Genomic DNA, 12,427 nt, shown 5'->3' with positions numbered 1-12,427 from the left:
ATTGCGAAGCTCGATGAAAATATTATCTATTAGATAAAAAAACTGCCCGCAGTAGATTTATGATCGTCTCCAAAAGTATTTTTTCAATCCGAAAAGTGATATTTTTCCATTATTTAACTATTTAATTAAATGTATAATCTGGTTACTAAAAACATCCACCAACATGCACTATAAACACAAAGTCTGCTCGGTACATTTAAAAGCAATAATGAGGTAATAATGGAAGTTGCTGTGAGTCTATTAACTGGGACTAGGCGAGTAATTAAGAGGGAAACTATGTTCATGTAAACGTCTTACGGCAGTCAGTCGGAAAATATTAAATTGAACTTGGCCAAAGAAAGGCGTCTTCACGTAACTGAGTCTCGAAAGCTCGACGGTTGAGGAGCGGAGGAGGTTCCGAAAGGTCGGCGGTTCAAACCCCACCCGTTGCACTATTGTCGTACCCACTCCTGGCACAAGGAGTGGGTACCCTCCTTTACCCTTAATTGGAGGGGAAAGGGGAGTATTAGTCATGAAGCATGGCTAATAGGACTAATATTCTTTAAAAAAACACTAGGTAAGATTTCCGGAAGTTCGATGCTAGGTTTTGAGGTATGTTGTGTTTCAACTCAACCGGAGTGGCATGCAGTATGCACTTCGTTCGGCAAACCAGATTTATATTGAGAGACTATACTTTGACTCGCCCGGCTTACTTTGTTCGGTTAAAAATTCTATAAATCCTTTCTTAGTGAGGCTTATGTTATATCTAGTTACCTATTTAGTTTCTATACCCAGCAATTTAGACTTTAAATTACATTATACTATTACATTACATATGTGTGTATGTTCAAACAAAAAAAACTAAATTAAAATCAGTTCATACGTTTAGGAGCTACGATGCCACAGACAGATACACAGATACACACGTCAAACTTATAACACCCCTCTTTTTGGGTCGGGGGTTAAGAACCAATGGAATGTCATTGAACTACTCTACTGGGGGATACAATACGCAATTTGAATGCGAACTGGGTCAAAACTATGTAGATTGTAGGTACGGTAAAGTTCCCGATCTCGATACTGGGTAGGTAATAACAGGGTGCAACAACTCTTCAAGCGTAAAAGTGCTCGCAATAGGCATCAAGTGACGGCATTCGTGGAAGTAAAACTTTCTTCATTTAAGCGCTTTTATGACAGGCTTCAGACGAGTTTCACAGCTGCCTGAAAGGATACTAAGACTTATTAGAAACAAGCTGACATACTCTGACGTATAATTTTTACCACCGTACCGCAAGGCGCTGAAGGAGTTTCCATCCTTATGTTGTCAACATCAACATTCCATTAATACCTACGCACGAGATGTTTTGCGTCATTATTCCTCACTTATACACGGCTTAGGTTACGTAAACTCTTCCAATCAGGGTAATTTAAAACAAGAATGAATCTTGGGCCACATCATCACTTTCTGTCAGGTGTGATTGTGGTTATGCTTATACCTATAGTGATTAATAAAATTTAAGTATCTTCAGCTTCTTGCAAATTCAGGTGCTTGCAAATATATTTTATTTGATAATAAGTACCTATTAGTGATTTCACTGAATGGTAAGAGGTCTAAGTGGAAACAGGCTAACTCACAAGGGGTTTCATAATCTAACCTGGGACCTCTTACTCCCACCAATTTGTCAAGGAGGTCGTCAAAGTACGACGGCATGCCACCAAGATATTATAAGCTTGTGTTAAAAAAATGATATGTTCAGATAACCTATGAAGGTACGAATATATTGATTGAATTTGATTGTCACAATAATAATTGTGCAACATCTTAAGAAACTGTCGCTAAACTGTTGGATCAAGGGTAAGATACAGAAGGCAGTGGTTCTTGAGACGGCACGCATTGTGAGGAGGTTCCTCACTCTGGAGCCCTGACCACTGGCGGCTTGGGTCCAACCCACCCTGTTGCCAGTGGGATCCATTTTATCATATTTTTATTCAATTTTTTTTTTTCCGTTACTTTAGTTTTTTTGTTGTTTATGTTATTTTATTTCTCTTTTGTTTCTGTTATTTATTGATTTTGTTGTTGATGTTATTTTATTTTTTCCGTTGTTTCTGTTATTTTTTATGTTGTTTCTGTTATTTTTTCTGTGTTTCTGTTATTTTTTCTGTTGTTTCTGTTATTTTTTCTGTGTTTCTGTTATTTTTCTGTTGTTTTTGTTATTTTATTGTTTTTTGTTTAAAAATAGGATAAAATGGGAAAAATAAATAAATGAGAGTAAAAAAAAAATTGTGCAATACAATATAACACTATATAGCTTGCGTTAAACGAGCATCCAATCCAAATTTGCATTAAGGCCGCATTATATTGAATGCGATCAATTTTGTGGCTTGCAAAACCACATTGATGTGATTAGCGTGAATCAATCTGAAATTTAGGTTTCCATGATTGAATTTGTGTTAGTTCGGCAGCAAAACAAGTTTAACTGAAGTTAATTTACGAGCAAATGTATTGTAAAAAGTCTATGATCTCGGGAACTAACGCCGGACCTACAATAGCAACATTGAGCGTCATGTCAGCATATTTGGGACTAAATTACCAATGAGACACGTATCAACATTTGACACAAAGTGTCAATTCTGATTCCGGGTACACTCGGCGGTGTAGCGCTTCAAATCGACACAACAAGTGTAAATTAAAAATTTATAACACCCCCGACAAGTGAAGGTTACAGAAACTAGAAAAGAGCTGATAACTTTCAAACGGCTGAACCGATTTTCTTGAATTTCAGCTAAGAACACTCTCGATCAAGCCACCTTTCAAACAAAAAAAAATAAATTAAAATCTGTTCATTAGTTTAGGAGCTACGATGCCACAGACAGATACACAGATACACACGCCAAACTTATAACGCCCCTCTTTTTGGGTCGGGGGTTAAAAAACAACTGTCGTTTTGAGCGTCCCTCTTTCAGCGTATTTGTCATGTCCGTTTCAGTGGGGTTACAGTATTGTCATAATCGTAAAGAAAACATAATGTTCCGAATGTGAGCAGACTTTAGATAAAACAACTTTACCATACAGGGTGCGAATTTATACGACTACGTTTACGAGTCATGAGTAGTCAACTTTTAACAAGTTCTTTATCATGTAGATATGAGATTACTACGGAACCCTTTCACAATAACGACACTGTCCTTAAAAGCTGCGAAACTAGAAAGTTATGATTCATTTATATTTCCTCTCAAAAACTTTTTACTTTATTTTATGATTTTAATTTTGAAGCTTCTAAGTTCGCTGAAATGAACGTTGAAAAAGATCCGGTCCACTTCAACTTATTCTAGCTGCATCTTGTTACTTCGCCAACTAGATGCGATTTTTAAACGTTTTTAAAATGTTCTGCAGAAATTTAAAATATTGAAATTTGAAACTTATTTTCCAGTTAAATTTTTATTTTTGCATAACATATTCGTAACCTTAGAATTTATAGAGATAATATTATTTCATATTATTTAAACATTAAACCTATGTTGTGTTTAAAGTTAATAAACAACATAAGTTCTTATTACATTAACTTTAAAGCACCAGTTGGCATACAGAAGCCAAATCAATTATTGTAAACGCTTATTGCGGATGATCCTTTTTGCACCATGTTAGATCAATATGGACTACTAACAAGACTCTTGAAAATTGCAATATCGTTGGTTCAACTGTAGGTTACTGTCAAATGTCAAAAATGTCAAAAAGCCCAACTTATCTCTCTTGTAGGTCTCAGTTTAAGGTATTTTTGTAGGAAAAACGCTGGCTGTGACGCTCGCCATAACGCTGGTCTTAGTCCCTTGACAACTCTCTGTATAAAAATATCCCAGACCGCTAACATCTCCCAATACAAGTACGCTGAACTGTCGATTGCCGACCTGTTTTTGAAGCAATTTGATTCTCGACATTTTGACACTGATCTTCTTGTCTCTAGGCTGGTTTCCGCACTTAAACGTTTTCGTTTGTTGTGCGTATTTTGACACTGATAACAGCATTGAGCGTCACATAAGCGTACTCGGAACTAACTGTAAGTACCTAATGACATCTGTCAACATAGTGTCAACACGAAGTCCGTTTATACAAGGAATCAAAAGCTTAATTTGCTTAAGCTTAAGAAGAAAATTTCAGCGGGTCAAATTAAGCTTTTAATTCCTTCTATATCCTGGACTTCCGCAAAGTAACGCCTGCTTCTATACAATACAAAGTCCATTTGACAAAAAGTGTCAATTTTAATTTCCGGCACGCTCGGTGTGGCGATGGCGCTTCGAATCGCCACAAAACATTTTTTAGTGCGCACCTCTTCCAGCGTATGTACATAATTATATAGGTCCATTTCAGTGTCACAGACGCATAGCAAGCTGTGCAAAGCAACCGTTCTTTTGTATTAAAAGTTGAAACAAGTCATCTTAGGTACAGAAAAATGAAGCTTATTTTTCCTCTCCCGTCACTATACTTTAAAGAGCTGTTGACGTGGTAGATAGCGCGACACAGTTGAATCGTGGCTCCCGCCTACCGGATACAGGAAGTGTATGTGACGGTTGCTACACAATGGCCCGCTGAGAAACAACTAGGGCGAACATGTTGCTTTTATACGAGTACTTGGTCGGTGGTAGCAACTATTGTTATTTTAATTAAATCCTATATATTCTGCGTAAAATGTGCGTTAACTACTTAATTATTAGATCATCATATTCATCATCATCACCATCGCTGGCTTACTGAGCCTCCTCTCAGAATAAGAACAGATTGGACATAGTCTACCACGCTGTGATTGTTGTTGTTACAATTTAGCAAATAGGTATGTACACAGGTCGAGATGACGATCGGGGTGAGGACGCTCCCGCACAACCACACAGCCCCCGCGCTTACCCGATACGGGATAGCGCGGGTGGCATGCGGTGGTGTGGGTGGGTGATTGCCATCTCGACCTGTCGCGTACTATATATGCAGACGTTATTTTTGATAAAATACATCATCAGTACATATACGATATTGTATATTAAGTAATTATTAAATATATGACGTCATGTCTGGAAAACCGAGGCAGCGAAGAATATTTTTAAAAAATACAATTAATTACACACAGTTATACCTAATAATATTAATATATAAATATAATTCGTCTGATTTTATCAACGTAGGTAGGTACCTACCTACAGCTCAAACGGTATGAGAAACTTAAGGGCATTGACCCTAGTTGGCATACCTACACTACCTTTTATCAAAATGGCGAACTTGTAAGTATGCCAGGTGCTATACAAAAATATTCAAAACCTTTTTGCAAGTAGCATCCGAGCTAAGCCAGGCCGGTCGTGCTGCTGCTATCAGCGTCAAAATGCCGATAATAAATAAATAAAAATATTTTTTATTCAATTTAACTTTTACAAGTACTTTTGAATCGTCAAATGCATCTACCACTGGTTCGGAATGCCTTTCCTATCGAGAAGAACTAGCAAGAAACTCAGCGATTGCTCTTTTCAAAGATTACAATCACATAATCTAGTTGTTTCAAAAAGACGTCGTCAATTGGAAATCTAACATACTATGTGATAGTATGGCTGCAAAGAAAAATGTAAAAGTTAATCCTATGCTGCCACTTTATAGCCCAATAAATTAAAACATGACAAGCGCACTGCTGACTATTTTTTTTTTCTATTCGGGCGGAGTATTTGATTGGTCTACTGCCACTTTTTGTACAACAGAGTAAAACTGTTTTTAAGCCAGAACGAATTTGAAAATAGAAACTATTGTACTACGTGTAGTAACTTGTACCTACATACATACAACTAGGATTAGAGAAAATATATAGCTCCATTACTAAGTATACCTAACTTTGAATATAAAAAGAATAATATTTGAAACTAACATTGGAATGGAACTTAAAGTTTCATTATTAAAGAAAATATTTTTTGGAGCATTGTGCACATATTTTATTTAATAATTTTATTATTACGACTGATGAAATGGTTTTGGTTATACCTGTTTTTAACTGTTTATTTTCAGAAAATATTGTATCAAAAACAGCGCAAATAATACTATTGTGGAATGAAATATCCCTCAGGATATATTGTATTGTTAACGGGTACAATTTTCAATGTGTTACATTATTTCAATGGGAATTTTACCGTCGAAACGATATTTGCGCTACGAGGAGATGATTTGTGGTACAGCTCCTCATTAGCACCATTGTGCAATGTATGTAAATGTTGCCTAAAATACCTACCTGGTATTTCGATATCTATAAGTCTCAGCGAAATGGCATAAATCGGGAGTTGGCCGTATCCCTCAGGGATATGGCTAACTCCCGTGAGATGATGAAACGACGACTCAATTAGATCATTTCACTAAGCAAATCTAGTGATATCATAGAATGCTGAGCATAGTTTAGTGACTAGTGAAATATCTGACATTTAATATTAGGAAAATATTACCCAATAGAACCTAAGTGATATAAGCACATGGATATCTATACTAATATTATAAAGAGGAAACCTTTGTATTTTTGTATGTTTGTATTGAATAGGCTCAAAAACTACTGGACCGATTTCAAAATTTCTTTTACCATTACTTAGAGGGATTCTTCCGAATCCGTATCACACTAATAGGCTATATTTTATCCCGGAAAATAGAAAAAATAAATGCCCACCCGTGCGAAGCCGGGGCGGGTCGCTAGTCACACTAATATTATAAAGCCGAAAGTTTGTATGTGTGTGTGTGTATGTGTGTGTGTGTGTGTATGTTTGTTACTCCTTCACGCAAAAACTACTGGACGGATTGGGCTGAAATTTAGAATGAAGATAGATTATGCCCTGGATTAGCACATAGGCTACTTTTTATCCCGGAAAATCAAAGAGTTCCCACGGGAATTTTAAAAAACCTACATCCACGCGAACGAAGTCGCGGGTATCAGCTAGTAATTAATAATTATGTTCTAACTTCTAATCTAACCTAACCAAATCTTTAGAGATAGCTTGAATCTCATGGAGGGGCATACCTAAACTACTAGACTATTTAGTTTTTTCTACAATCACCCTCTGGGTTGCTAAAAAACTTAAATCCTTGGCTCCTTTGAATTGGATGGCAACCTTACCCTAATGTCCCGTAAATAGAGAAACCCTCGTAAAACTAGAGGCTTAATCAAAAAAATTTCTAATAGAGCTTTTGTCAACCAAACTAGAGAGAGATGTTTACGTTAAAATTATAACCAGCTCGAGCAAACTTGTTTCAGCGTAACTAAAAGTAAACATTCGGGCTCCATAATCAGGCCCTGGGATACCGATGGTAAAGGTGGATAATTGCAGATATAATATGTTGGACTATAAAATTTATAGGTGCCTACTTTTAAAGTTAGAAGGTAGTTAGTTGTAATCCATACTAATATTATGAATGGGAAAGTGTGTCTGTCTGTCTGTTTGCTAAGTTTTCACGGCTCATCCATTCAACCGATTTTGACGAAATTTAGTACAGAGATAGCTTGCATGCCAGGGAAGGACATGTACTACTTTTTATCCCGGAAAATCAAAGAGTTCCCACGGAATTTTAAAAAATCTTAACCACGTGGGCATCATCTATAAGTAGTGCATATTATCAGTTGATTTCACTGGTTAAGCAACATTGACCCAAGTCGGTATCTGGCTTAGTGAACAATTTCGGAGGTCCGAATAATTACCTTTTCGTTTCCTCCGTGTCTCGGAGAGCACCGGTCAGGTTATTAGGCTAACATCAGACATTCAATCGAAATCTCATATCTCATATAGGTACTATATGCGGAAGTTTCTGGGAGCCCGTCGCCTGATCAATGAGAAATAACCCATAGAGAGCTAAAGCATAATATATTAGACAATAATATATTTACCTACTTCGTAAGATAAATTCAGTAAACTGTAAGTACGTCCCTAGGTTTTACCTACTGATACTTTATGAATAGAAGAAGATTTCATCTCAAAGAGTTGAAATATGTTATTCAAAATAATACTATACATACCAACATATCAAAGCCATACCGTTAAACGTATTTATTAGTCAATAAATATATAATCCGCTTTTTCTTCTTCTGAAGAATTCAATTCGTCGCTCCGTCGAGCGGGATGCCTATGTAAATACAGATTTGCAAAAATATGCCGATTGCGAGACTTCTGTGATTGATATAGAATACTCGTGTTATGTTATCATCTTTTTTTCTTACTAAGCTCACAGATTATTTTTTATGTACCTATCCGAATATCACTCAGCGAAACGAATATCAATCAAACGGCTGATTTAATACAGGAATACTTTCTGTCAATCCATACTTAATATTATAAATGCGAATGCGAAAGTGTGTCTGTCTGTCTGCTACCTCACGGCCCAACAGTTTCGATTATGACGAAAGGTACAGAGTTAGCTTATATATCGGGGACGGACATAGACTTCTTATCACGGAAAATCAATGAGTTCCCACGGGATTTTTAAAAAACCTATATCCACGCGAACGAAGACGCGGGCATCAACTAGAAAAAAAAACATACACACACGTACCTACTTGCTGTGAAAGTCCTTCAGCCAAAGTCGTAGGTACATTAGTTCCAGACGCTTGAGAGCTTTTTACACTTCTACCTAAACTTTTTAACCCTCGACCCAAAAAAAGGGGTGTTATAAGTTTGACGTGTGTATCTGTATATCTGTCTGTGGCATCGTAGCTTCTAAACTAACGAACCGATTTTAATTTAGTTTTTTTTTGTTTGAAAGGTGGCTTGATCGAGAGTATTCTTAGCTATAATCCAAGAAAATCGGTGTAGCCGTTTTAAAGTTATCAGCTCTTTTCTAGTTACTGTTACTTCATTTGTCGGGAGTGTTATAAATTTTTAATTAACACTTGTTATAATAATAATTAATCCATAGATAGTGATACCTATTAGGTAGGTACTCGGGTGCTGGCTACAAATTATATCATGGCTAACTGACCGAACTACCAATGTATTACTCAAAATACTACTCCTAAAACACGGTTTTAAAACTTGCAGGTTCTCTCCATAACGCTCTAAGACCCCCATAAGGAAGGGGTTTTTTTAAATTTCACCTAAACGAATCTGGGGCGAGTCAAATATTTTGTTATAAAAGCATCTGTTATGTACCAGCAAGCGCAATTTCTCACGTGGTGGTATCAATAGCAGGAAGCAATGAAAATAATATGATACCATATTTTTAAAAATGTGAGTGAGTTGAGAGCTCCCAGGCGACATATAACGCTAACAAATTGTCACAATTTCCAATGTGTAACGTATTTCGATGGCAATTTTTCCAACGAAATGATGCCTCGAACAAGTTTGCGTTACGGTGGGTACCGCATCATGGCAGTCCCTTTATGTTGGGTATATGACACGTGAAAAATATGTAGCAGTTTTATTTAAATTCGATTTTTAGGGTCCGTACCTCAAAAGGAAAAATGGAACCCTTATAGGATCACTTTGTTGTCTGTCTGTCTGTCGTGTCTGTCAAGAAACCTATAGGGTACTTCCCGTTGACCTAGAATCATGAAATTTAGTAGGTAGGTAGGTAGGTCTTATAGCACAAGTACAGGAATAAATCTGAAAACCGCGAATTTGTGGTTACATCATTTAAAAAAACAGATTTTTATTTATTTTTATGTATAATAGTTTTTGATTTATCATGCAAAATGTTGGAAAAAATACCCGAGTACGGAACCCTCAGTGAGCGAGTCTGACTCGCCCTTGGCCGGTTTTTTTTTTGTATTGCAAGAGACGACATTGTTTGTTACTAATTGATTAACCTCATTCCTATCTACATTTTTGAATTCATTTGACATTTGTAACACAACTGAAATAGCAGTATTAGTAAAATAATATTTTTACATTGTGTTAAGTTTGTGTTATTAGGTATATTATACCGGCAAAGGTTTTAATTAATTTTGTGAAATCGGTATAGTACAAAATATTTTTAGCCCCCGACCCAAAAAGAGGGGTGTTATAAGTTTGACGTGTGTATTTGTGAATCTGTGTATATCTGTCTGTGGCATCGTAGCTTCAAACTAATGAACCGATTTTAATTTAGTTTTTTGTGTTTGAAAGGTGGCTTGATCGAGAGTGTTTTTAGCTATAATCGAAGAAAATCAGTTCAGCCGTTTGAAAGTTATCAGCTCTTTTCTAGTTAATAGAAGGTTCACTTGTCAGGAGTGTTATAAATTTTTAATTTGCACTTGTACTCGTAATACTTTCATCTGACTTCTATTCCATACTATGCTTTGGTTTCGTCTTTCTGTTTTACCATATTTGTTTTAGTCGATTTGAAGAATAGATTTAGTTTTACTGTTCCCCTATCCCTTCCCCTTTGTCTATCTAAATGCGCAATTCAGGTATTCCTCACAATTCACCAATTAGTATCAATCCAAAGAAGATTGAGTTGCTTTGATCTTATATCTTGTTGTATAATATAATACAGTACAAATAGTTCTGCATTGAGTTTATTGATGATGACACTGCCACAAATATCTAATATCTAACACAGAGCACATAATAATTGATGATCTATTAGTGACTTGACAGTTGCTAACAGAACCTAATACTGTTAATAGTGATCAATCTTTTCCGGCAAATTGAAAGCGCAAATTACTACAATAGTATTAGTTACTTTGATAGTTATTGATTAGTAAGTATAAATATTAAAAGTAGGTACACAATTTAAGTAGGTACTTACTAATCCTGAAATAATATTTAAGTAACCTTTGCAGTATGCATAAACAACTGTAAATTAAACACCCCCAACAAGTGAAGGTTGTAACTAGAAAAGAGCTGATAACTTTCAAACGGTTGAACCGATTATCTTGGATAAGAATACTCTCGATCAAGCCACCTTCAAACCAAGAAAATTAAATTAAAATCGGTTCATTACATTAGGAGCTACGATGCCACGAAAGATACACAGATACACACGTCAAACTTATAACACCCCTCTTTTTGGGTCGGGGGTAGTCAGACGTAGGTATAGGCTGAGTTTGATCTAAATTTAGAAATACCTATCCTAATCTATGAGATTTTTCATGTAATTTCTCTTTATAACATAAGCTCGCACTAAAATTAGGATATTCAAAAAACTATCCACGCGAGCCGGAGCTAGATGGATGTCAGCCTTCAATAATTTTTGCCTTTATTACAACTCTAGTGGACCTCTCAAACTTACACTATAGAAGCGCAGCTGGAAAATTTAATTACTCCAATTTTTTATAGGTAGGTAGGTAAACTGTACGAAATTTTATCGTTAATTGAAAATGTGGAGTAAAAATAGTGTAGCATTTTTGACTCGACAATGTTAATTAATTTATGAAATTCGATTTTAACGAGCAATCAATCGGAAATGTGACCTTTTTCATCGAAACCGCGTAGCTCGCAGTACGATCGAGATGCTACAACTCTAAAATTTATAGAACCATAATAAATAGGTAGGTGTAATAACTATAAAAATAGGCATAAATATTCCAAGCTGAAATTGACCTAATTAATTAATGGTGTTGACAAACTGTGATTGATCAAAATCGTACACTGACTAAGCCCCAAAGGCTCAATACAATCGCTGCTGGTACGATCATGCATTAAATGTACCTACATCTATATCATAAATATAAGTAATCGATCACCTGCAACTTTGCTTGTATGAGAATTTCAAAATCTGGACTTACTTATAAAAGGTGTACCTTAGGGTTATTATTCATTAGGGTTGTTAAACAGAATCCAATGCCTTGCCTTATTTTGTAGCTTTGATGTAACCACAAACTCACGGTTTTCGGATTTTTTCCTTTACTTGTGCTATAAGACCTACCTACCTGCCAAACATGATTCTAGGTCAACGGGAAGTACCCTATAGGTTTTCTTGACAGACAAGACAGACGGATAGACAGACAGACAGACAAAGTGATCCTATAAAGTCTCCGTTTTTCCTTTTGAGGTACGGAACCCTAAAAATGCCGTGGGAACTCTTTGATTTCTTTCTTGCCCTCCCCACCTGGAAACCCAATTCCTGGCTATGACTTTGGGCTCTAGCAATGATTGATGCAGCTTTTCAGCATTCGCCCAACAGTTTTTCTATTTGCAGAAGCATGATATTATATGGCACAAAAGTTGTGGCTTTATTTCCCATGAACAAAACGAGTTTGTGGAACCAACGAGCCGTGAAGAGGAAAATAAAAATGCTACCTGCCCTGCTCATGATATGAATTGTGCTCAAAGCGTACATCTAATCAATGACTTGAACCATGAAAAACTATGTTGTTTTTTACTTTGATAGATAGATATGAGTAAAATGAATAATCAAAGAGAGTTGTTTGAGACTAGTATTCACAAATAAAATGAATTGTTTTAGTACTCTACAATCATTCAACATTTCACAAAGACAAAGTTTTATTATAGTTAACTTTATTGGTAGGTAATG

This window comes from Maniola jurtina, chromosome 8 (genome assembly GCF_905333055.1).
Source record: "Maniola jurtina chromosome 8, ilManJurt1.1, whole genome shotgun sequence".
Taxonomy (NCBI): domain Eukaryota; kingdom Metazoa; phylum Arthropoda; class Insecta; order Lepidoptera; family Nymphalidae; genus Maniola; species Maniola jurtina.
Note: the sequence above shows the minus strand (reverse complement) of the source record.